The sequence below is a fragment of the Dermacentor andersoni genome, chromosome 7 (genome assembly GCF_023375885.2).
Source record: "Dermacentor andersoni chromosome 7, qqDerAnde1_hic_scaffold, whole genome shotgun sequence".
In the NCBI taxonomy this organism is placed as follows: domain Eukaryota; kingdom Metazoa; phylum Arthropoda; class Arachnida; order Ixodida; family Ixodidae; genus Dermacentor; species Dermacentor andersoni.
This window is the reverse complement of record NC_092820.1, coordinates 87,321,745-87,346,513: the sequence shown is the minus strand read 5'-3', so window position 1 is coordinate 87,346,513 and position 24,769 is coordinate 87,321,745. Positions and strand designations below refer to the sequence as shown.

Below are 24,769 nucleotides of genomic sequence, written 5' to 3'. Positions count from 1 at the left end.
TTCTTTTGCTACTCGCTTCGAGAAACTCTTCATCAATTACAAAGAAATCTCGAAATCTCGGAATAGGTATCCTTGTTATAAGCAGCTCCGAATTTAAGGCTGTCATATTGTAGTGTTCAACTATGACAAAACCGCTAATAGCCTTCTCTGAAGTACTTTTTCGTTGGAAGTTTAGCGGTGGTAGTGGCCTACAATGATTGAAGGTAAAGATATTGTTTTGAAGGTTTCTTTCTGAAGCTCCTAAATTGAATGATTAGCATAAAGAGATTTGAAAACAAGTGCGAGGTCTTCCAACTCAAGCTGTTTTACATTTTAGAAATACATGTACACCAATTTTCCTATGTCCTTTAGGTTTTTCACATCGTAAGCAAAACCTGACTGTTTTGTGTGCCTTCGCATTTCCCCATCAACGTAAGATGTACACTATGTGGCATATGCGTACAGTTCGACGTCTTTTCTCCTCTCGACCATTTTTCTTGTGAGCAGTGTAGCGCACGGCGCACACGCATTACATGGTAGCAAAGTGCGACCGCTTGGTAATCATTAGAACATTGTGTTTGCAAAGTAGGTCCACAAGACGATCTGTTTTATTTAGATATCCTCTCTTAGTTGTCGCATTAGCAGCATTCTCCCTTTCAGTGAAGAAGTAATTGCAGCAGCACTTCATCTCTGCGTAGTGATTTTTTGGGCTTGATTTCTTAGTATACCTTACGCACTACTTTCTGACATACCCTCCGATTTGTAATTTGCATATTTACACCCGTACTTGCCTAAATTTCTCGGGCGACCGCTTTTCACCGGCTAAGAAACCTTCAACGTAACCGCTCTGCGCAGGACATACACCTATGTATCGGAAGTTTCGCGAATGGTTTTACTAGTTTTCTCCTCTGCCTGCTGTAGCGGAACCTTGTGTATGCTGAGCGTAGGCTCCACATGAATGTGTAGCACTTTCCGGAAGGCATGCAGGCACCAGCTATTAGGCTAGAAGCTTCGACTAGTCATGTAAAAAGAGCGATACACCTGCACATTTTTCACATTTTCTCCGCACGTCAACTTCGCTCGTCGCTATCGTTGATCATGAGCGTTATTTAGTTTTGCTGGGCACAAGTCTGCCCAGTAAAAAAGGTAGATTTGCTCTTCAAAGTTTTTACACTGTGTCGTTCTTCACCGTCTCTACAAGTTGACAATGGTAATCTAAAGTATTAGTAAAAAAACTTTATTGTGGTGTTTTTATATTTATTGCTTGTTCCCTGAATTAACGTTCACCTCATCCAGTAATTTAGTGTAAGGGTTTTAATCGCGCTGTATGCCACAGCTGATTTCGAAAAAAAAAACATGTGTAGCTTAAGAACAATCTTTCTATTCTAGCGAAGGATGCAGTCATGTGTATAGGGCGCGCCACAAACACAAAGCCGAGGGAGTGAGCTCGGGCGCCCAGTGCCTTATCTTTCTATCAACAGACCTGGCTGTCTATTTGTTTTATTTTTATTTACAGCACCCTCAGGGCACAGAAGGCTGTTACAGAGGATGTGTCTACAATAAAAGAAAAAAATACAACACGTTCAAACAATCATTAGTATTTAGCTAATAAACTCAAAACGTAATCAGTTCTTGCAATCTTGAAAGATGACGCCTCCTTGATGCAGGCGATGGAGGGGGGAAGGCGGTTCCACTCGACCCTGGTTTTTGGCAGAAATGATTCAGAGAAAACATTTGTGCAACAGAAAAGAATGAAGACTTTAAACCGATGATCAAGACGTGACGACATGTACGAAGGATATGAAATGAAGACTTGCTTGAGCGAGTTATTTTGTTAAACGATCTTATTTAAAAAGGCCGAGACGCGAAATTTTTCTTCGAATCTTCGAAATAATAAGGCCAAGGTTTGACTTCATTAAAGAAACGCAAGTTGTGCGGGAATAATTTGAAAGGATGAAACGCGCTGACCTGTTCTGAACTGAGAGAGTGGTATCTGCTAATGTTTTTCGGTTATGGGTTGTAATAGCAATTGTATTGTAATTGTTGTAATTATTAGTTATTGGTTGTAACTGGTACTGCACAACATATTTACCAGCTGAAACGTACACTCAGGCAGGTCTGTTCATCGAAGGCACGGCGCCAAGCGCGCGAGTTCTGTGCTCGAGCCAGTAGTTGTTATGCCCCATGCACACGCCTCTCTTCCTCGATAGTAGAAATCGAGCTCCAGTACAAGGAACAGCTGTACAACAAAGGATTCGCATAGCGAAGGAATGATTCTGGTCCAGTTCAATCTTGAGCTTATATGCTTTCAAATCTCGCCTAAATTGCTTGCTAGTATTAAACAAATACTGGCAAGCACCGTTTTAGGAGAACGACAGTGACGCGCATGACAAGCGTAACTCGCAAATAAATATTATTCTGAAGATTTCGGCTACCTAAATACACGTCAGACAGGGATCGCGCAAGCTTTATGTTCATAAAGCCAACCAATGCGTGATATAAAATAATGTATATATTACAGCATGATATCTAAGAACTGTTTTTCTTTGCTGCGCAAAACAACCGACGTATCGTTAATACAATCGTTCTCTTTCATTCTAAAACGAAATACCTCCATAATTTCTCTGGTCAAAGCACTGCTACTTATGCGAGGAATTCAGATAATGGAAGGAACTATCTTACAGGGACAGCGCCTGCCATGCATAGGAAAATAAAATGAAGCTTTGTTAGCTAAAGATCGCTGATGAGCCCGTGCCCGATGCTTAGCAGGAGCAAAAAAATAATATCACTAATGTTTCTAAGAGCGCATACATAGACTGATGAAATATCCATAAATCAACAGAACCGAATGCGATTTGAAACGACTGGCAAGCTGTCACGGCTGAACCGTAACATTTAAGCTTGTTTTTTGCTGACGCATCCTTTAAGAAGCAGGAAAGAGCCTCTGATTGGTCGATCAAATTTTGAAATAGAAATGGCATAATCATTGAGGATATAAAAGCGCCATGTTTCTTCTTTGAGTCCAACTTGGAGAGACACATCGACAGAAGTGCAGACATCTGCGAATATGTTCACGATGATGATGGTGCCGATAATGTTATTTTTTCTCCAAGGAACATATGCAGCTGCAGATGTGGAGCCTAGAAACGGTGGAAGAGGTATAAATATATTTCCTTAATTTGTTACGCTCTTCTGCCGACAGAAAATTCTTAAGTAGTTATATGCACTGATGGCTTTCTAGATAATAATTTACTACTATCATTTCTTTTCTTTGATAAGTTGCATGAGAATCGGGGGTTGATGCAATACGCTTTGTTTCCTGGTGGAGAAACGTACTACAAGATATGGACCTTTAACAAGCTGCAATCTATGACTTTCGCTATCTAAAGAAAGCGAACAATTCACCATTTTTACATTGAGTAATTATTGATGATGGTCCTAATACAAACTCTCATTGAAATTTAGGAAAAGAGCAGTAGCATCCCTAATATAAGAAATGGCTAAAAATGACGCACTTCTAAGCTGCGTTTTGCGTTGCTCGCTACTTGATTTGCAACACTTTGTGGACCTTCGTAAAAGTAAATTTGGGTGAATCGCATATTTACAATTATTGAAGGGTTCTGAAATTTAGTTTTATTATTATGAGGTGCCAATTAGGATTTTATAAAGGGCTGTTTCTTAGAGTCAAATGACAAGTGACCCTTTATTTTCTTATGAATACCAAGAAGCTTTTTATGCATAAAACTAGAGCAGTAATTTTCTTGCAATGGCATTCAGGTGCGTTTATTTAAATTCAAATGTATTAAATGCCGGAATACGACCCGCCGAGGAACCCAAACTGAGAAGACGTACAATTAGTACAAGTAAGCAATATACCTATATCGATATACCTCTAGATAGAAAAATGCGACAGATTATCTTTAGAACATTATTATTTTGATGACATAGGTCACCACACATTGTTTATCGCCCCCATCATTTCGAGCCACTGTTTTCTTTTAGGCATGAATATATGATTAGGACAGAACGAGATTCGACTAGATTTACTTGAAGTACGCGTAGGATTACCCTGCAAGTTTTATCTGTACTTACAGAGGAGACATACATCATACCGTACTTATCATAACTTCATATTGTGAAATATCGCTGTATACGGTGTTCCAATAGATGAAATTCTGAGCGAAAAGTACCTGTATAAACCGTGCTCCTTCTACGAATATCACAGTTATGCAGCTAAATTATTACGACGCAGAATAACCTACATGTATCATTAAATGCAATAGTAGGGGTGTACAGGATTCTTGTTTATGAAATGGACTCCTACTCTTCCAGCATGTGACCGTCGGACCGAAAGATGCGCATATCCTTTATGTAAGTCATTACTGTTTTCGTGTACGCCCTTTTCTTTGTTTCTTCAGCTCCAAGGAGATGTGAAAGAAGTTGACATTTTTCATGTGCTAAAAACTGTTGTCTGGCCATTTCTCTCATTCTGTATTTCTCCGCCTCTTCCGCTAAATTTATGAACTAACCACCGAAAATGCCTACGCTTATGAGATTTTTACGGAGCCATATTATTAGCAGCGGCTCATACAAAATTTTCTTGATATCCGACAAAATGTACAGACTTTCCAAATATACACTATTGAACCTTTAATCATTGCCCTTGTGGGACTAGATGCGAGAACAGTGAAATCAGCCAGTACTCTTGTTCCTTTGCTGGAACCTGTGTGTCTAGTTCCAGTTTAAAAGTATATCGATTCAAATTATGGCCTTAAAATCAATGGGCTTCTTATTTTCAGTAGCTTGATACTGTACAATTAATAAAGCTTCTTACAGTAATATGACGTTCGCTGTTTTAATTGCAATTGTTGGTATTGTGTATTTTGCTAATAATTTACTATTGGCGATAATAATTGAGATAACGTAAACGTTGGGCTTCATCACACATTATAGATACATCATCATCATCATCAGCCTAGTTACGCCCACTGCAGGGCAAAGGCCTCTCCCATACTTCTCCAATTGCCCCGGTCATGTACTAATTGTGGCCAAGTTGTCCCTGCAAACGTCTTAATGTCATCTGCCCACCTAACTTTCTGCCGCCCCCTGCTACGCTTCCCTTCTCTTGGAATCCAGTCCGTAGCTCTTAGTGACCATCGGTTATCTTCCCTCCTCATTACATGTCCGGCCCATGCCCATTTCTTTTTCTTGATTTCAACTAAGATGTCGTTTACCCGCGTTTGTTGCCTCACCCAATCTGCTCTTTTCTTATCCCTTAACGTTACACCCATCATTCTTCTTTCCATAGCTCGTTGCGTCGTTCTCAATTTCAGCAGAACCCTTTTCGTAAGCCTCCAGGTTTCTGCCCCATATGTGAGTACTGGTAACACACAGCTGTTGTACACTTTCCTTTTGAGGGATAGTGGCAACCTACTGTTCATGATTTGAGAATGCCTGCCAAACGCACCCCAACCCATTCTTATTCTTCTGGTTATTTCAGTCTCATGATCCGGATCCGTGGTCACTACCTGCCCTAAGTAGATGTATTCCCTTACCACTTCCAGTGTTTCGCTACCTATCGTAAACTGCTGTTCTCTTCCGAGACTGTTAAACAGTACTTTAGTTTTCTGCAGATTAATTTTCAGACCCACCCTTCTGCTTTGCCTCTCCAGGTCAGTGAGCATGCATTGCAATTGGTCTCCTGAGTTACTAAGCAAGGCAATATCATCAGCGAATCGCAAGTTGCTAAGGTATTCTCCATCAACTTTTATCCCCAATTCTTCCCACTCCAGGCCTCTGAATACCTCCTGTAAACATGCTGTGAATAGCATTGGAGATATCGTATCTCCCTGTCTGACGCCTTTCTTTATAGGGATTTTGTTGCTTTCTTTGTGGAGGACTACGGTGGCTGTGGAGCCGCTATAGATATCTTCCAGTATTTTTACATATGGCTCATCTACACCCTGATTCCGTAATGCCTCCATGACTGCTGAGGTTTCGACTGAATCAAACGCTTTCTCGTAATCAATGAAAGCTATATATAAGGGTTGGTTATATTCTGCACATTTCTCTATCACTTGATTGATAGTGTGAATATGGTCTATTGTTGAGTAGCCTTTACGGAATCCTGCCTGGTCCTTTGGTTGACAGAAGTCTAAGGTGTTCCTGATTCTATTTGCGATTACCTTAGTAAATACTTTGTAGGCAACGGACAGTAAGCTGATCGGTCTATAATTTTTCAAGTCTTTGGCGTCCCCTTTCTTATGGATTAGGATTATGTTAGCGTTCTTCCAAGATTCCGGTACGCTCGAGGTTATGAGGCATTGCGTATACAGGGCGGCCAGTTTCTCTAGAACAATCTGACCACCATCCTTCAACAAATCTGCTGTTACCTGATCCTCCCCAGCTGCCTTCCCCCTTTGCATAGCTCCTAAGGCTTTCTTTACTTCTTCTGGCGTTACCTGTGGGATTTCGAATTCCTCTAGGCTATTCTCTCTTCCACTATCGTCGTGGGTGCCACTGGTACTGTATAAATCTCTATAGAACTCCTCAGCCACTTGAACTATCTCGTCCATATTAGTAACGATATTGCCGGCTTTGTCTCTTAACGCACACATCTGATTCTTGCCTATTCCTAGTTTCTTCTTCACTGTTTTTAGGCTTCCTCCTTTCCTGAGAGCCTGTTCAATTCTATCCATATTATAGTTCCTGATGTCCGCTGTCTTACGCTTGTTGATTAACTTAGAAAGTTCTGCCAGTTCTATTCTAGCTGTAGGATTAGAGGCTTTCATACATTGGCGTTTCTTGATCAGATCTTTCGTCTCCTGCGATAGCTTACTGGTTTCCTGTCTAACGGCGTTACCACCGACTTCTATTGCGCACTCCTTGATGATGCCCATGAGATTGTCGTTCATTGCTTCAACACTAAGGTCCTCTTCCTGAGTTAAAGCCGAATACCTGTTCTGTAGTTTGATCCGGAATTCCTCTAGTTTCCCTCTTACCGCTAACTCATTGATTGGCTTCTTGTGTACCAGTTTCTTTCGTTCCCTCCTCAAGTCTAGGCTAATTCGAGTTCTTACCATCCTGTGGTCACTGCAGCGTACCTTGCCGAGCACGTCTACATCTTGAATGATGCCAGGGTTCGCGCAGAGTATGAAGTCGATTTCATTTCTAGTCTCACCATTCGGGCTCCTCCACGTCCACTTTCGGCTAACCCGCTTGCGGAAAAAGGTATTCATTATACGCATATTATTCTGTTCTGCAAACTCTACTAATAATTCTCCTCTGCTATTCCTAGAGCCTATGCCATATTCCCCCACTGACTTGTCTCCAGCCTGCTTCTTGCCTACCCTGGCATTGAAGTCGCCCATCAGTATAGTGTATTTTGTTTTGACTTTACCCATCGCCGATTCTACGTCTTCATAAAAGCTTTCGACTTCCTGGTCATCATGACTAGATGTAGGAGCGTAGACCTGTACAACCTTCATTTTGTACCTCTTATTAAGTTTCACAACAAGACATGCCACCCTCTCGTTAATGCTATAGAATTCCTGTATGTTACCAGCTATTTCCTTATTAATCAGGAATCCGACTCCTAGTTCTCGTCTCTCCGCTAAGCCCCGGTAACACAGTACATGCCCGCTTTTTAGCACTGTATATGCTTCTTTTGTCCTCCTAACCTCACTGAGCCCTATTATATCCCATTTACTACCCTCTAATTCCTCCAATAACACTGCTAGACTCGCCTCACTAGATAGCGTTCTAACGTTAAACGTTGCCAGGTTCAGATTCCAATGGCGGCCTGTCCGGAGCCAGGTATTCTTAGCACCCTCTGCAGCGTCACAGATCTGACCGCCGCCGTGGTCAGTTGCTTCGCGGCTGCTGGGGACTGAGGGCCGGGGTTCGATTGTTGTATTCATATAGGAGGTTGTGGCCAAGTACTGCACCAGGGTGGCCAATCCTGCTCTGGTGAGAGAGTGCGTTACCGGTTCTGGTCACCGGGATCAGGCCGCACTCCAGGCCTGTTTGTGCAATTTTCTCAACACACGGTTTTTTTTTTGTATTTTCCGGTGGAGAATAGCGCGGCACCGGGATTTGAATCACGGTCCTCTTGCACTGGAGACGGATACTCTACCGTCCCCGTAGGAGTTAAATTAAAAATTAATTTATGGGGTTTTACGTGACAAAACCACTTTCTGATTATGCACGCCGTAGTGGAGGACTCCGAAAATTTCGACCACCTGGGGTTCTTTAACGTGCACTTAATTCTAAGTACACGGGTGTTTTCGCATTTCGCCCCCATCGAAATGCGGCCGCCGTGGTCGGGGTCCGATCCCGCGACCTCGTGCTCAGCAGTCTAACACCATAACCACTGAGCAACCACGGCGGGTCCCGCAGGAGTTGTACGCCTCATTTAACCTACAGTGGTGCCCTACTTGGTCAGTCAAGGTGGACCAATCTGAGCTCGGTTATACCGCATGGATGGCACTCGGCTAGAGAACCTGGTATTTATGACCTGCACATGTGAGTGTGAGGCCATACATATTTGAAGATATATATTTTTCTTTTCTTTTTCTTTTTTAGGAGGGTTCCCGTACAGTGATAAAATAAAGGAAAAGACATTAAAAGAAAGAAAAAAAAAAGAAAGAAAAAGGGGCGGAAAAAAAAAAAAAAGGGAACATAACAGGTGATTTGAACTCGTGACCCTTCGATGTTGCCCGGAAAGATAGCTCAGTCGGTTGGTTCGTCAGGCCCCAGGCTACTTTCAAGCGCCACAGCTCCTCCTCCGAGCCTCACACTTACGTGGAAAGAGACTCATGTTGTCCGCGATAGTCGGTTTCGATTCCGAGTAGTTGGAAGGCATACTTTGCCGACATCCAAATACGTCCAGCTAAAGCCTTGGCAATCTTCCAGACTCTTTATGCAGAGTTGTGAGGACCACCCATTATAATAGCAGTCTTAACTCACTCAGCCCTAAATCCAAACTATAGTTGTCAAACACAGCATCTATGGTATAAAAACTGGCAAGGTGAATGTAGCACAGTCATGAAGTATGAAAGACATGTCGGAATTCAAGCTCTTGCTGGGGTAAGAGGGCGGAGTGAATTAAAGACAAAGCATGATAAAGGAAAGAACAGTGTTGACAGGTGTTCTGTTCTGTTGGATGGAAGAGCTACTAATGATGGCAACAAGCACACACAACAGATCTCAAGTTGAAGAGCCGAGTTCAATCTAGAGGTCCTCATGCCAGACTAATGATGGCACAGAGATGAGCTAACTGGAAACTGGGGACTGCAGCTGTCAACCTCTGCCAAAGCTGCTGCACGGGAGGCAGTCAAGGCCTGCGGGATGTATTCAATGCATCGCCAACCGTTTCTACACATTGGAAGGAATGATTTAGAAAGAGCTAGAATATTAAATATACAGTCAACTTACGTTAATCAGACCCTGATGGGACCATCGGAATTGGTTGAATTATCCGGCAGGTCAATTTAAACAAGATGCAGAAAAAAATGGCAAAGCACACACATTTGACAATTGATTTGGTCATATTTATCCGATTGTAACATGCACCCCACAAACAGGCACATATTGGGGGGGGGGGGGCCTCCCAATATGTGCCTGTTTTCTATGCGTCCAAAGTAGAAAACTAACCTACAAATGATATTAAAAATCCTAAACAAAGTTGAAACTTAATGCACACTCGATTCTTTAGTGAAAAAATGAGTAAGGGTGCTGCACCATGGCGGACAGTACTCTAAAGTCAGCTTCACCGCACATTTTTTTTCAAAAGTAAGCTTCACCGCGGTACAGTCGTATTAAACGCTAAAGCATGCTATACACCCCAAAGGAGGTTTTGGTTTTTGCATTTGACTCGGCCCAATTTTCTTCAAAAAGAAAAGGAGCACATTAGAATCGAGTGACTAGCTTAACCAGACTTTGTGGGCTACCCTTATTGCTTGAATATTTTCCTAGGGCAGGCCATAATTGACGTTTTCGATGGGAGATGGCCGTGTGTTCAATGCAGCAATTGTCCCCTAACCTCTGCCGAGACAGATGCTGCCACTAAATGGGTCATTGTTGGGGTTACTATAGGGGGGCCATGCATGTGCATGCTGACTGGTAAAATTCAAGTTACCCGCCGAAGGCCGGACCTTCGGCTGTGTTCGAATTAAGCGGAGTCGAATTAGAGTCAAATTAGAGGAAGTTTAGACAGTCATTTCGTTCCTTTTTTTTTTTCTGGCATTAAACTGTCCTTTTCAGTGTCAAGCTTGGAACAATCACCAGGATATGTCGAGGGCCACATCAAGCATTACTAGTTCTCGATACATAACAGATGTATAACACTTGGAATGGGTGATCACATAGATTCCAAATCAAAGTGATAATTCCCTTTGTTCCTTTATCATGTGGCATGACTGGTATCCACATACAGTTTTTCAGCACCAAAGTCATAATTCTCTTTGTGCCTTATCACATGGTATGAGTCAGTATGAGTGGTATGCACTCCAGAGACTTCTGTGATAATGCCCTCTATCATATGGACCAAATGGTATGCACAGGGGCTCTGAACCACTTTTTCTCGAAGTGATAAAATGCCTTTGAAGTTATGGTAGGCTATTTCAGAAATACTTTACTGCAAAAAGTACTTCCATGTGTTCAGCAGAAGCGGAGCTGTTGGCAATCCCACTCCCTTCGAGGCGTTTTCACACCTTCTTCAATGCCTTGCGCTGCAAAGGCTACGGCGGAGCGTGCCTGCAAGGCTCCGCCTACTGAAAGTTACTGTGGCATGGAGTTCAAATTTGATTTTGGATCTACACGTAGATGGCACTGCTTTCGATTATGGTGCCTACGATGCATTAAACGTAAGCCAAATGCAGTTGTCCTTAGAGAGTAGCAGTGCGGTTAGTAGTGTACTCGTCATGGCATCCCGTGCAGCTTGCCGCAGTACCTACGCTATGTAGCAGACTGCAGCTACATGCAACTGTAGTACGCATGCGCAGCGTTTGCTTTGTGCATGACAGGGCTTGAGTGCTTGCTCGCGCTCATATGCTCCAGTCTGGCCGTGCTACGTGGTGCAGACTGGCCTTGTCCTGTGGCAGCTTGACTGACGGATAGTAGCCACATGCAATTTGCTTATTTTGAAGTGCTATCGATAGCTCAATACGAAGCAAAGTCTGCCAAGGCATCTAACCAGGAGCAGCCAGGAGTGAGTGCACGCTGGCAAGCGTACATGTAGTCTGACCCGAGTTTCACATGGTTAGAGGCTTGTTCAGAGTTCAAAACTAGTCGAAATTAGCGAGACCCAATGGCCATGACACCGATAAGTAGGGTGGCCAAAATTTAGTTCCTACGTGGGCGGCGGCTGCGGCCGAGTGTGAACAAATGATAGCTTCTTCCGCAAGTATGCACCTATTACTGAAATTGAAAAGCCATATTTTCCTTACCTCAGCCTGTTAATTAAACTATGTCGATAAATATACACCGTAACAGTAGGAAGAAGTGCACTGATGCAAACACACTTCTTGATTGATGTCAGCTATTGGCCAATATCAGCTGCGTATGGGAATTTGCTATATTATGAAATGAAGTGTCCAGAAAAGAGTGCAGAGCAGGCTTCTGTTAAAAAGAGAGTGTTTGAGAGAAAAGCGACTTCGCACTTCGCTTAAAAGCTCCATGTGCCGTACATGACTGCAAAACTTGGCTGAGATGTTCACAGCAGCATATGCTATATGTGGGCTAAGTTTTTTCACCAAGCTCAAGGGTTGTTTCAGGACCCCTTTAAGCTCCAAGCTAATAAGGGCCTCAGGCCATCACATGGTGTTAGTGCTGTATGCAGACAGTTCTTTAGGACACCACTGCCAAGTGTGCCCAATGCAATGCTCTAGTGGCAGCCCACACCATAGGATAGCATGCTGACCCTAATTGTGCACACATAGATCTACACACAAACAATGCACAATGAGCACCTCTCTTAGCACACAGTGATGTACAGTGCTCACGGAATGAAATGCGTCAATTTAGGGCTAACTAATGCCCATACTTTCGTGTCCACCGGCTGCAGTTCGTGTCACATCGACGTAACTTAGGTGCGTACACTTAGACCGGAGTCCGAGTCACCTTTGGTGACCAGATTCATAGCGACATGACATGGTACTCTCGAGTTCTCTGCACATATGCTGGGTTCTACCAAATACTCGCTGTCGCGTTTCATTCTGTGAGCACTGTACATGAATCTGTTTTCTTTAAGAACAAAAGAAAAGCCATATGTATTCTAGGATAAAGTTGTCGCAAGGCTCTTGGCATCTTGACCAATAACGCATAACAACGATGCCGTTGTAGAACTAGTGGAAATGCACGAGTTGACAGAAAGAATGTTTTTGATAGCTCCAAAAAGTTCCCATTACAAGATAACGCATATGGCATTGGTATACGCCTAAGTGTAAATACGCAACATTTAAAATGCCAGGAATGTTGCCATAGTCAGGCATAGCTGCATCAATTTTAGAATTCTTGTTTAACACCTTTCGTCACTGTTGCTCTGGCGTTTATGCTGCCTTACCACAAAGAGTCTGACTTTATTTTGAATACGGTAAGAAGTTCAGCTGCTACAATGCCTTTTATCTCTTCCATTCGACATTGCCGATTATAATCCCGTTAGAAAATGTAGTGCATGCCATTTCAGCCAACTGATGTATTGCCTAAATAGGTGTTAAATTTTATTGCGAAGAATTCTTGATGAGTTCAACCAAATTTTCTGTATTGAGTATTTGAGCACCTCTACTTTTTCACTCAGCACGAAAAAGCCTCAACACGTGAAGTTGACATCAACTTACTTCATATATACATGTTTGTTGCATCTTGTGTTGCGGTTTCAAAACGAGTTGACCGCTAGCACCATGCCGAACCCAACATTGTGTGCTGGGCCGTTTGTCTTCCCCCTACCTGAAATAAAACTCAGTCTATGTTTGGACCACAAAGAAGTCGCACGTCCCTATTCAGCGGCCGTAGGTCATCAATCCAGCTGCGATACAACTGATGACGAGGCAAAACCTTTCGTACTGATTTGCTCTGCTACTACTTCTCTACTGCCCGCTTGGAGAAAACTTGACCCGCTCACCACTTCTGCTCCGTCGACGTCGAGTTCGCTTCCTTTGTTCAGCCTTCTCAGCACGGCGTTCGCTCCTGCGCCGCCGCCATTCCTTCTACGCCTCCTACTCTACCTGGGGAAATGTGGAAACGCTCTTCTTGCACGTTTCTTCAGGCGACCGGAGGCGAGGCACTACCGGATGAAAGGAAGAAGGCCTTGCCAGTTAGCAACATAGGCTTCGAAGGAGAGTGCTTGTATTATGAATTTGCGTGTTTGTATTACGAATTACGAGTGACTTCAACCTATGAAGACATCCTGCGTATTTTCGACAACCATTACAAAGAAAGTGCCAGCTCTCTAGTACATCGACTAATCTTCCGCGACCGAAGAGAGCTGTCAGGAGAGTCCTCCGAGGACTTTGTCACTGCGCTACAAAGGTTGGTCCCTGCTTGTGTGTTCGGCGCTTCGCATGACGAGCCCCCCGAGGCCAACTACTGCAAGGTGTCGCGGCTACAAGTATCCATGAAAAGCTGTTGTACTGAAGGACATTTATTAACGCTAAAGAAGGCCGTAGAAATCGAAAGGATTGTCGAAAAAGTTTACAAAGAACTTAAAGAGTTCGCCCGTATATCGCGCCTCGACATCGCGTCAAGATGACGTCGCTTACCATCCCCTTCATCGCCCGGGTGCTCAAGATTGCAGTTTCCGGCAACCTTCATCCTAAACTAGACGGGATCAAATTGCGGCCAACAACATGGCTAGAAACCACGATCTTGAGAAGCCTGCAAACAAGGTGTCCTGCAAGAATTTCGCAAAGCCAGTCAAGACTCTACTGTCCATTGCTACCGGTGTAAATCAATTCACCAATTAGCATCTGATCCAGTCTAACCGTCTAACTGCGTTACCTGGCACGCGTGCGAAAAAGTGGGACATTACGCTATAGTTTGCAGTTCATGAAACCAAACGCATAGAGTAATCCTTGGCACTAGCTCTGCTCATTTCCTCTTGAGCTGAAGCAGAAACAGTAAGTAAAGTTTCTTCCGTGTGAACAATTGAAGCACCTAATTCCCGTCCGCAAAAAATTAATACCGAAGTCCCTTTTCCGAACACTTCGCTCTAATTACTCGATCATACCGGAGGTACAGTATCCTTGATGATGTGCGCTATGCACAAAGAACATTCAAGGGTTTCCCATTGTCTCTTTCGAGCATCCGCCTGAAGAATTACTCTCAACAAGAAATAATACATTCAGCACAATTCTTCTTGGTCGTCAGCTACCGCTATAAGGCTGCAGGAATGAGAATACCCCTCAGGAACCAGGATTTGCGACCTTGACGACATTCAAGCACTGGGCATCGACATTCAAAGGTTTTTCGCTCATACGTCAGCAATTGTCAGTAATTCCAGCTCGCCTTAGCGTGCAGTCAACGTATCTACCCCACAATGCTCCAACGGAATGATCTCGTCTGTTCTCAACCCAACTGGGATTTGTGAAGGGCTTCACTCATAGCATTCTTCTACGAGGTCCAGGGAAACCAGTCTCAGCGAAACTACGTCCTCTAGCTCTGGCTCTCCGTCAGAAAATCTGCACTGAACTGGATTTTCCGCTCGTCTGGGTTCGGAAGAAGGACATTTCCGTTCGACTTTGCGTCGATCTCCGGGAACTGAAGGCCATCGCGGTCAAAGTTTCTCCGATATCGGGGACTGATGAACTGCTGCATAGACTGGCTGATGCTACTGTCTTCAGTAAGTTGGACATAGTCCACACATTACCAGGCCTTATTGTCTGAGAAAAGCCGTGAGATTTCTACTGTCAGCACACATGACGGTCTTTTCGCTTCAAGCGTTTGTATTTCGGATTGACACCTGCGCCTTCCGCTTTGGAGCAGATCGTGTCACCAATATTAAAGAACTGTCCAGCTACCTTTTGCTACCTTGATGATGTTCTTTTTTGCAGTCGCACTGAATGTGACCACCATAGAAATTTGCAAACTTTCCTCTCGATAATAAGTAATGCAGGCATGTAGTTCAATCCGAAGTGGTGTATTCAGTGTCCCAGAACTGACTTAAAATTTCTACAAATGGCCTTTCGCTGATGGATAACAAAATCCAAGCAATTGTGGAGGCACTACAGCCAAATGACAAAAAGGCTGTGAAATCATTTCCAGGTCTAAAAGGATAATGCAAAATTTATCCTGCAACATGCTGACTGGAAGGGTGGTTGCGTGCTCTTTCGTGTTCCCCTACAGGCCCTGGTGGGCAGGGCGCCATAATCGCAAGTTTTGCTTTGCGGTTATTTGTACTTCTATCACAATTTTGATGGCTGCAGTAGAGATTCTATGATGCTCATATCATACTTTTTATGGCTGCCTTATAGCCACTAACAATCAGCCTTGTACCGTTTCTTCTTCTTACTGCTAGAGCAATGTCTGCCTCAGTTGTCCTTGTGTTTTTAACGGTGCTCCAATGATCGCTGCCGCTGTGCGTGTAGCCTTACAGGGCAACAGCTGTATCTTTGCGTCTGACTCCATGAAATACCAGGTGCATGTTCTTGAGCAGCGGGGGAATTTGGATCCTATCCCTAGTAGGGCTAGGCACGTTATCTGTCCACTTTGAATACGCCGAGACTGCGAACCCCTGCGGCTCTGCTGATTTTTCTTCCAGTTTTGCTTCTCAAAAATATTTGATGCTGGGAAGGTGTCCATGAGCTCATCCAGATTTTTCGGGAAGCCTAGCCTTCGAAGCTTTATCGTCGACGTCTTTCGGCAGAGGACCTACTACAGTTTTGATCCCTTTCCTTATTACGATTCCAATTTTGGTCTGCTCTGATTGGCGCAGTTTGAGATAGGGGGCAAAGTTTAGCAAACGACGTAAGACGAAAGCCTGGACGAATCTCAAAAGATTAGCCTCTTTCATTGTCGTATTCTTCCTCTTTTGAGATAACACAAAAAGAGGCCACTGATTTCAACGCAATCGGATCGAGATATTTTCTATAATGTCTATAGTCCCCTGAAGCGTGCTTTCAATTGGTCCGTCAATACACCTGTTCTCCCACAACAAGAAATCGTCTACGTATATCGTGTGTCGCAGGTAAGTGATTTCGTCCAGCTGTCCTGGAAGCCCAATCATCGCTACATTAAACAGGGTCAGAAAGAAGAAGGACTCTTGCGGCATCCCTTTTTTTCTTAATTTACCGTTTTAGAGCGACCGTCCGCCCAGGCTAATTGTGGCAGCCTGATTTGAGAGAAAGTATCTTACGTATTTATACGTCTTGACACGTACGTTTAGCGCGCTAAGGTTCTTGGGTATGGCCGCGTGTTTGATATTGTCAAATGCATTGGAGGCCTCAAGTCTCACAATGACCCTACTACAAGTTTTATGCTCATTACCTAGTGCTTCAGTGGCAGAAGGACATCGAATACCGATAGGATTGATCTCTAGCCTATCATGGTACCAGGGTAAAGGTTTTGATCTTCCATGAATGTAATCAGTCTAGTCTGGAATACTTGCGCAACGAATTTTACAAAGCAAGATGTCATGGAGATGGTTCCAAGATGCTGAAAGCTCAGCTTCTTCCGTGGCTTCAAAATAAGGACAAGCTTCACAGTTTTCCACGATTGCAGTATCTCTCCACTGACGTAGCATTCTTGCGTACAGATTCCAAGATTATATGGCCCGATGTTATATGCGATATTATACCGCCCGGCAACCAGTTTTGTTTTGAGGCATTTGATTTCAGCCCTCACTTCCCCGATCGGGATGGGTCTGACCAGCACTTGGTTTTCTGACTCCGCGTAACGAGGGAGACTCAACTCCAGCACGGCTGATATATTGTCCCTAACCTCGTGTAACAGTTCCCATCTCATCTTTACATCTTCACATCACATCACATCTTTAACGCATTTTATTCTGAGTGGTTGTTTCATGCACCTTGCTGTTCCTATGTTGACCGGGTGACTTTTGTCCACGTATTGTTATCACAAGTGTTGTATGTACTATTGACGAGCTCTCTTGACTTGATCGCGCAGATCTGCGAGTATCATATGCGCTATAGGCGTGCTCTGTTGACTAGATCGCGCATATATGTGGGTATTTAAGCAGGCTGTTCTTCAAAAATAAAACCAGTTCTTACAAAGTGTTCGTCCTAGTGTTGCTCATATTCTGCGTCCCTGTCTCTTTGCGAACAAAATGTTTTAAGATGAACAGTTCCTTCGTCGCACCTACATATATGTGCAAGAGCTTTTGAAGCTGCTGTCGCGCCCCAGACTTTGTTTTCTCTGGATATAATTGATGTCGGAGTACCTGCCATGTTGCGGTACTGCAAATTTTCCTATCCATTTGATCAGAAACATTCCTCCAATTTCGCTTGGATAGTTCTAATGCTTGCTCCTCAGTTTCTTTGTTGAACGAAGCAAGTTGATTTTAGAGATTCATGTCGGCTCTTTCCTGGCTGATATTTTACTCCATATTTTTTTTTTATTCCATAAGCTCACAAGATGTCTATCAACAACTTCGTGTTCCCCTTCAAATTAAATGGATTAGGTAGCGTCCTGAATAGATTAAATAACGCCGTTGCTCCAATCTTTATTATCACTTATGAGGTCCCGTTCCCATTCGAATATTTTAAAGGCATTTCAATTTGTATGCTCAACTATTCACTTATTGATCAAGGGTGGGCTATTGTCAACTATGATCTCTTAAATCATATGGTCACTACCTAGGTCTTCTCCGGTGTTGTACAATATGGCAGTGATGCTACTACCGACCAAGGTTAGATCTTGTGTCGTATCCTCGGATACGCTACATCCCTTCCTCGCCAGCCACATCGGGTCCGCTATGAGAATCAGCCCATGTTGTCGAATTTTGTCGCACAGGCCTCTGCCTTTAACCTGCATGTATTTATAACCCCATGCCAGCTGGTACGCATTAGGATCGCCCGCTATCAAAAGTGGACTTTGTTTTCTAGCCTTTGTTTTCTTGAAAAGGTAAGCGAAGTTACATTTGCACTGCTTAAGGAAACTATAGACGTTCAGTATACGAAAAGATTCCTGTCTTTATGTTTATGACTTCGACCATAACATGATCGATCTGCGCATTTCCAGTCTCGCGCTCCATCGTTGAAATGTTTCTCTTAACAGAGCGAGTTACTTGTGTATTGCTACCCGACCGCGGAAAAAATTTGTATCCCGCTAATTTTGCATTTTACCGCACTCCTGCACCGCAGCAACCTCCGGTAGAACGCTATTGGTCAAGAAAGACTGAAAAACCACCCTTTTACACAAGAAATACCTACAGTTCAATCGCCAAACCGTCATATTACAATAGTGCAGAGTCCTCTCGCTGGAGTTATTGCACCATCGGCAGAGCCATTGCATCTACCGTGCCGACTGCACAAATTCAACCTTTATTTGCTCAATAACGGTGACTACTTGTTTTATCTGCTCATGTGCCGTTTGAAGCATACCACGGAATTACTTTGTTTCAACCTCAAGCGCTACGATTTTTGCTCCGTAATTATCCTCGCTTTCTATGTTTAGCCCTCTTCTATAAGGGTGGAGGATAAGTAAGCTGGGGTGTTTTAGGTTCCGGCTCAGGTTTACTGGCTAGTTGTTTCTTAATCACATCAAGTTGTTTGCGTATTTCTCATTTTGCTCTTGTAAAATCCTGTTTTGCCCTTTAAGAGCAATAATTTTTTCTGCATCCTGGGACACCTTCGCAACCCAACCCACCTTTAGTCCAGTGGACTTTGGCTTCATTCGGCGCCACCACCACTGTCCTCGGGTTCTCTTCGGGGAGGTCCTTGCTGCTGCAGCGATAGCAGGCTTCCGAAGGATTCCGAACACCCTGTCGACTTGCGACGATGCTTGGATTAACTCAGCGATCGATCTTGAAACCAGTCTTTCGAAATCCGAAAATCGGAAACCGAAATTTGAAATTCAAAATTAAAAATCCCAAAACCATTTCGAAATTCGATATCCGAAAACCAGTGCTACACCTCTGGTTTTCCGCCTCGACGTTACGTCGCTCTTCTTGCTCTCGCGCTTTCTCTTCCAGATTCATTTCCTACTATCGCTTCTTTACAATGTAAGGTGTTCGAAATTGTGCCTTGCACCTCTTGTTACCGGCTATGTTATCCTCACTATCGCCACCTGTGCTCACGCACGGGGTCCTTTGTCATCGGAAAGTCGCTCCAGATCCTCTGTCTTTTGCATGCCGACTGTCGCACACGTGGGATGGAGGTCCCAGCTCAGCACACATGTAACACACTTCATATATTTTTCTTTAGACCAAGCACTACATTGGCGCCCCGAAACAGATCATAGACCTCGGCACATAGCCCCCGCAAAAGTGATGATCACCGCGTTGGAGTTGCCGATCCTCCGCAGACTAAGAAGTGGATGATTCTTGCGGTATGAGAGAGCCATTTCCAGTTCTCTGTCAGGGAGCCTAAGATCGATTCTATGCACCACTCCCATACCACAGCTTCCGCGCCGCCTTTTGTGTCGACATATCGCACGCGTTGCCGTCCAGCTTTATGAACTTCAGCCACAACAACATCTTGCCATCGTCCCCGTTGCGTGTGTCACCTGCTTGTCGTTCAGAACCACCCTATCCTCCTCCGGACATTTCAGCCACGGAATGGCCACCGCCATCATGACTGCTCCCCCAACTACTGGCGCCGAAAGCTTGGTTACGGTCAATCCTCCGTTGGGCGTGATAATAATATTGTGATCCGCGTTCGCAAGACTTGGGAAGTGCGACGCCATTAACCGCTCCGCGAGCTTTCTTCCCACCACTTTATAGTAGAATCCTCCACTGACGCCATAGTTGTTGCCATTATAGCTGGCTGGCGGCATCTTGCTTGCTTCCCCGCTTCCGCCGCTGAGGGCCGCGATCATGGCGTTCGGGCTGTTGGCGCTCCTGAAAATCCGCGACACATTTAGATACCTTCGCAACCTAGTCTGAATTTTTGAATTCAGGCGCATCGACATCCGTACGATTAACACATACTTCCATCGTCACTGTGCCGCCACAGAACCCATACGAGCCGACGGGGGGGGGGGGGGGGGGGGGTGCCTCAGCCGCCGCTCAAGGCGCCCCAGCGGTACTCCTAAAGTTAGAATCAGTGAGGCGCGCGGCGCGGTCTAGCACACTATACACTATAAAATCCTTCAAGATCCACCTATAGTCTTGATAATGGTATTCATCGTATCGTTTATCACGTCCAGAAAACATACACGGCAGCTTATCAGCAGTCCATTATAATGGTATCCACAGGATCGTTTATCACGTCCGGAACACACACACTCCACCAGAAAAGTTGTCATTCCAAAGTGCCGACGGAGCAGATGTCCGCTCCCTCCAGCGCCCTAGCCGATTAATATAGGATCTAGCCGGCAGAGACCCGCTGGGGTTCCCAGGTCGTTGCTGGCTGCTTCCATCTCGGAATCGGGAAGCCAAGCCTCTTCGCTCTTTCACGGGCCCACTGGATGGCCGTGGACTGGATGTTCAGTTCGGTACTTGATATGGCCTCGTCTCAGTCCTGTTCGCTGGTGAGTCTCGTATCACGTGAGGAAGGACACTGCCAGACCAAATCAGCTAGAGTGCTGAACAACTTCCTACAATCCGGGCACTGTAGATCAGTTTCTGTGGTGATCCTTCTTAGGAACCTCGCGAGGGATAGGACCTCATCTGAACCATCCTAAGCATGATTGCTTGAGATCTACATAGTTGCGGGTGCTGAGGCAGGAAGCGCCTACGTTCCTTTCTATAGTGGAAGACGATCTCAACGGAGGTGAGTAATGGGTCGCTGTGGGCGATCTCCTCCGGATCCAATGAAGCCCCATCGCCATCGCGGCGATGGAGTTCTCACGCGTGACGGTGAGCAATCTCATTGTCGTTCGGGCGGCGAGAGATAAAAAATTATGTGAAAGAAGGCTGAGAGGTCAGCCTGGACTAGCGCACGTTCGCCTGCTACTCGGCACAGGGGGAGGGCGAACAGCGACTTAAAGTTTTGATGAGCGATGATGATGACATAGAAGTGCGATGACAGAACGATAAAACCACTTTAAACATTATCTGTATAAACATTCAAAAATGACATCCACGAGGGCACCACCGGCTTACGCCCCTTATCTGTGGTCACTAGTTCAAATGAAGCATCAACTAAAGGCGCTAAGACGAAGCTGGTGCGTGGGCTTCGCATATTTCAGCAGGAAAGGCACCAAGCTCATGCTCCGCAAACTATAAAGAGCTGCGATAAGTGGCTCCAGTAGGGCGAACACCTGCAGGGCACTTTTAGCTGCTGGATTCAGGAGAGCGCAGAAAATCACGTACTTTGACTACACCAGGTGCTTCAGCGTTTTCTGAACGCTTTCCTTCTTATTACACTCTTCTCCACGTTTTCTTGTTGTGTCGCCGTTTCTTGTGGCCCTGTCTTTGGCTTCTTAGCGCAGAGGACCACTAACCGCCCGAGGTCATAACTGTGGGTCTGCATGACAGAAAAGGCCATTCTGAGTCAATACCAGGCAGCGGAGACGAATATTCGCTGTGTGTTTTCACCTGCCTTAAGTTCACTGTACGTGTGGGTACAGTACTCGATGCAAGAAAAGGAAGAGGTGATCATGACGACTGCACCCCTCTATGCAGTTCTTCTGAAATGGCTTGGAGGTGCTACTTTCTCGAGCATCGTTCACTTTGGTTAACAGATTGAGCAGCCTCTCTAAGGCAAGATTTGTGTCTTGTGATTTTTTGAATACGAGCTTCTTGCTGCATCTTAGAGAATTCCTTGCACATGACTTCGCGAGAGCCGGAAACGCTGGGGTATTCATATGAAGACGAATTACAGTCGGCAGTATCATGTTTTCCGCCTCATCGCGGGCACGTCACTGCACTTCCTTACACAGCGTCACGTGGCATATCTTAAGACACTTTGGGCACTGAAGAGGCGTTGGAACGAATGGTCGTAGAGAGTGTATCACGTAGCCCACTTTTACGGATGCTGGTAATGTCGGACATATTAACTTGACCCACCGGGAGTTGCGCAAGCGATGAATGTCAGCAAAATGAAGCGAACAGCGCTTACAGTATTTATAATCACGCATACAACATACAGAACTGCTTATGTTTCCATAAACAACAAGCACAAAACAAGCATCCGAATCACAAAATGAATGATAAGGCGCTCCTGTGCCTACATGCATTACGAAGCACGCAGTGCTCCCCGCAAGCTTTCCCGGTAAAGATTACTTTGCGCAAGATTCTACGGCGACGGCAGCAGCAGTCTGTAGCGTACGATGCAGGAAGTGACGTAAGCACACTTTCGTATGTAAAAGAAGAACCCACCAAGTAACTGATTTGTTTTATTATAGGGCTATGGGACGGTCATATATAGTAAGTACTGCTGAAGAGCAGCGTGCACACAAGGCGCGGCAAATTTCGCTTCTCTCTAGTCCACTGTTTGTAGGTTTGCGATGTTGTGGGGCAAACTGAGTCACAGGCCATCGAAATGCCTTAGGTTAATAAATAGCCAAAGTACATGTGAATGTCGCCAGGTAAATAATTCCAACCTACGTCACAATTGGCACTCGTTCTACTTATCGTTTACAGCTTCGCTGTCGAAAAAACTTCAGGGCAAGGAGCGCAGACATTTTTTTTTCTTTAGCGACGGTAACACATGGTATAGGAAAATGGAAAAACAATAGACAACGTGTGCTTATTCTTTTTATAACGTTTCGTTATTCATATTCTTTCGCATAGCTCCGTCATGGAGTACGTCATTGAGAGACTGGATTAAGCAAAATAACCACATGAATGTATCGTTTTTATTCTAAAAACCACAAGTGCATTCCCCTTTAGGGCTCCATCGTGGAGGTACTGCACCAGCACAAAGGTCATAACGCTCATTCACATAGGCACGAAAAAAAAGTACTTGCATGCATACAAGGGAAGTTACCCCTACAGATCAGTTATATTGTTCTTAAGTAGGGTGTTAGGCAGGCAAGCACAGCAAACTAAGAAAATAAATACTGAATGATTTTTATGATGAAAGAAAAAGAATGAGAAAGTCACAGTTGCGCCCGAAAGGTGAAGCATTGATTGCGATAGCAAATTAGGAGACCGCTACACGAAGTCATAATAGTACCATTATCGGCCGTATGAACCGCTAAATATTCGCTTACCAAGTAAATTAGCCTAGGGGGTGTCACACCCGCAAAAGCGAACATGAACACATCTCACTCGACGACCTCAGAAACTCTCTGTCAAAACTCTGAAGGAAGCACTGCAGCCTCTGCCAACGAATTTAACTCCTTGCGGTCTTTCGCCTCAGCAGAACTAAGCGGCGAAAACAGCTCAGAAAAAGCTATGAGCACTCGCCATGCAGTCTGTCCCCATCGTCGACCTCTTTCAAAGTAGGGCCCACGCGGCCGCGCCATACAAACCAGCTTCCAGTGAAGAACGCCCCCACCCCCCTCCTTTCTTTCATTCGGTGCCTTGCGGCGACCGAAGGCACCACGCTTCCTTCCCAATGTCCTACCTTGCGCACGCTCGCCTGAGCCGCCATAGTCGGCTCATTCTCGCACGCTTTCACTCGTAAATACAACATACGGCGCACGGCGACGATGTCATCGCCCTCACATTTTATACGGAACATCCCAGCGACACAGATGGCGAAGGCGTCGACAACAGCCGAAAAGTACCAGGCGTGTACATGTAATTGTTATCGCCACAAAAAATTAAACAAATTACTTTGTCAAACAGATTCGAACTATGGCTCTCACTCATGACGCAAGCTGAGTGATGCATTTGATTTGCGGCGGACCATTTCAGTAGCTTTAAATGCCTTGCACGCTATCGATGAAACGCAGTGTAGGTGACGCAGCGGGTCCGAAAAAGAAGCTGGAGCGAGGAACCACAGTTGCCGCATGGGCCGTTTCGCAGCGTTTGCGCGAAACCAGCACGGCGTGCACTTTTTCAGAACACACGGCGGCTTGGTGCCGCGACAGGGGACCGATTGTCTTCATAAAAAAAAGGCGACATATAAGTCATGCTGGGGTACATGCCTCAAACATAACGCTTTTGTCGGAGGCAATTGGTGGTGACGATATACGTCGCAGTTGAATGCTATACGCAGTAACGGCGAGAGTAACCACGTGTTGTTCCGTCACAATATTTTTCTTAACAATTTCATTTTCGCATAACAGACCTTGAAGGAGCGTGATTAATTTTAATGGTATTTTTGCTTTGCAGCCTGCGGGTGCGATCCCAACAGACAACTTGGACAATTCAGCAATGACTTGTTTCACTGGAATCCGCGAACAGACCAATGTGCGCCAGGTGGATGGAGTCAAAACTGCAACTCATTTACAACAAAATGGGCGTGCGAGACCGCTTGTCAATAAAAACAAAAGTATTGAGTATGTATGGAGTATGTATCCCCTAGCTATCCATCTACCGAAGCACGGCTACAAGGAGGTTATTATTTAGCGGGTTCGCAATATATTGTGGCGAAGGGCCACTATTGTTAGATGAGCTTTTCATTGACTATCGATATACTGACAAAGCCAAGATGATGATTGATGAATGATACGCAGTGGCTCTCTAACCGTAATGCAGAGTCATTTTATTGAAGTGCCTCGAAAATCTCCGACCTCCTTCTCTACATTTTCTCTAACTTTGTAGAATTGTGATGGGGAACCA

The 24,769-nt window shown here is 44.8% G+C and overlaps 1 long non-coding RNA gene across 1 annotated transcript; it reads left to right on the top strand.

Moving 5' to 3' along the window:
• The first annotated feature begins 2,992 nt into the window (after positions 1–2,992).
• On the top strand, positions 2,993–24,489 carry LOC129385459 (uncharacterized). The gene is made up of 3 exons (XR_008612984.2): positions 2,993–3,137; positions 4,312–4,350; positions 24,320–24,489. It is a non-coding gene; the product is annotated as an uncharacterized lncRNA (long non-coding RNA).
• Positions 24,490–24,769: the final 280 nt, after the last annotated feature.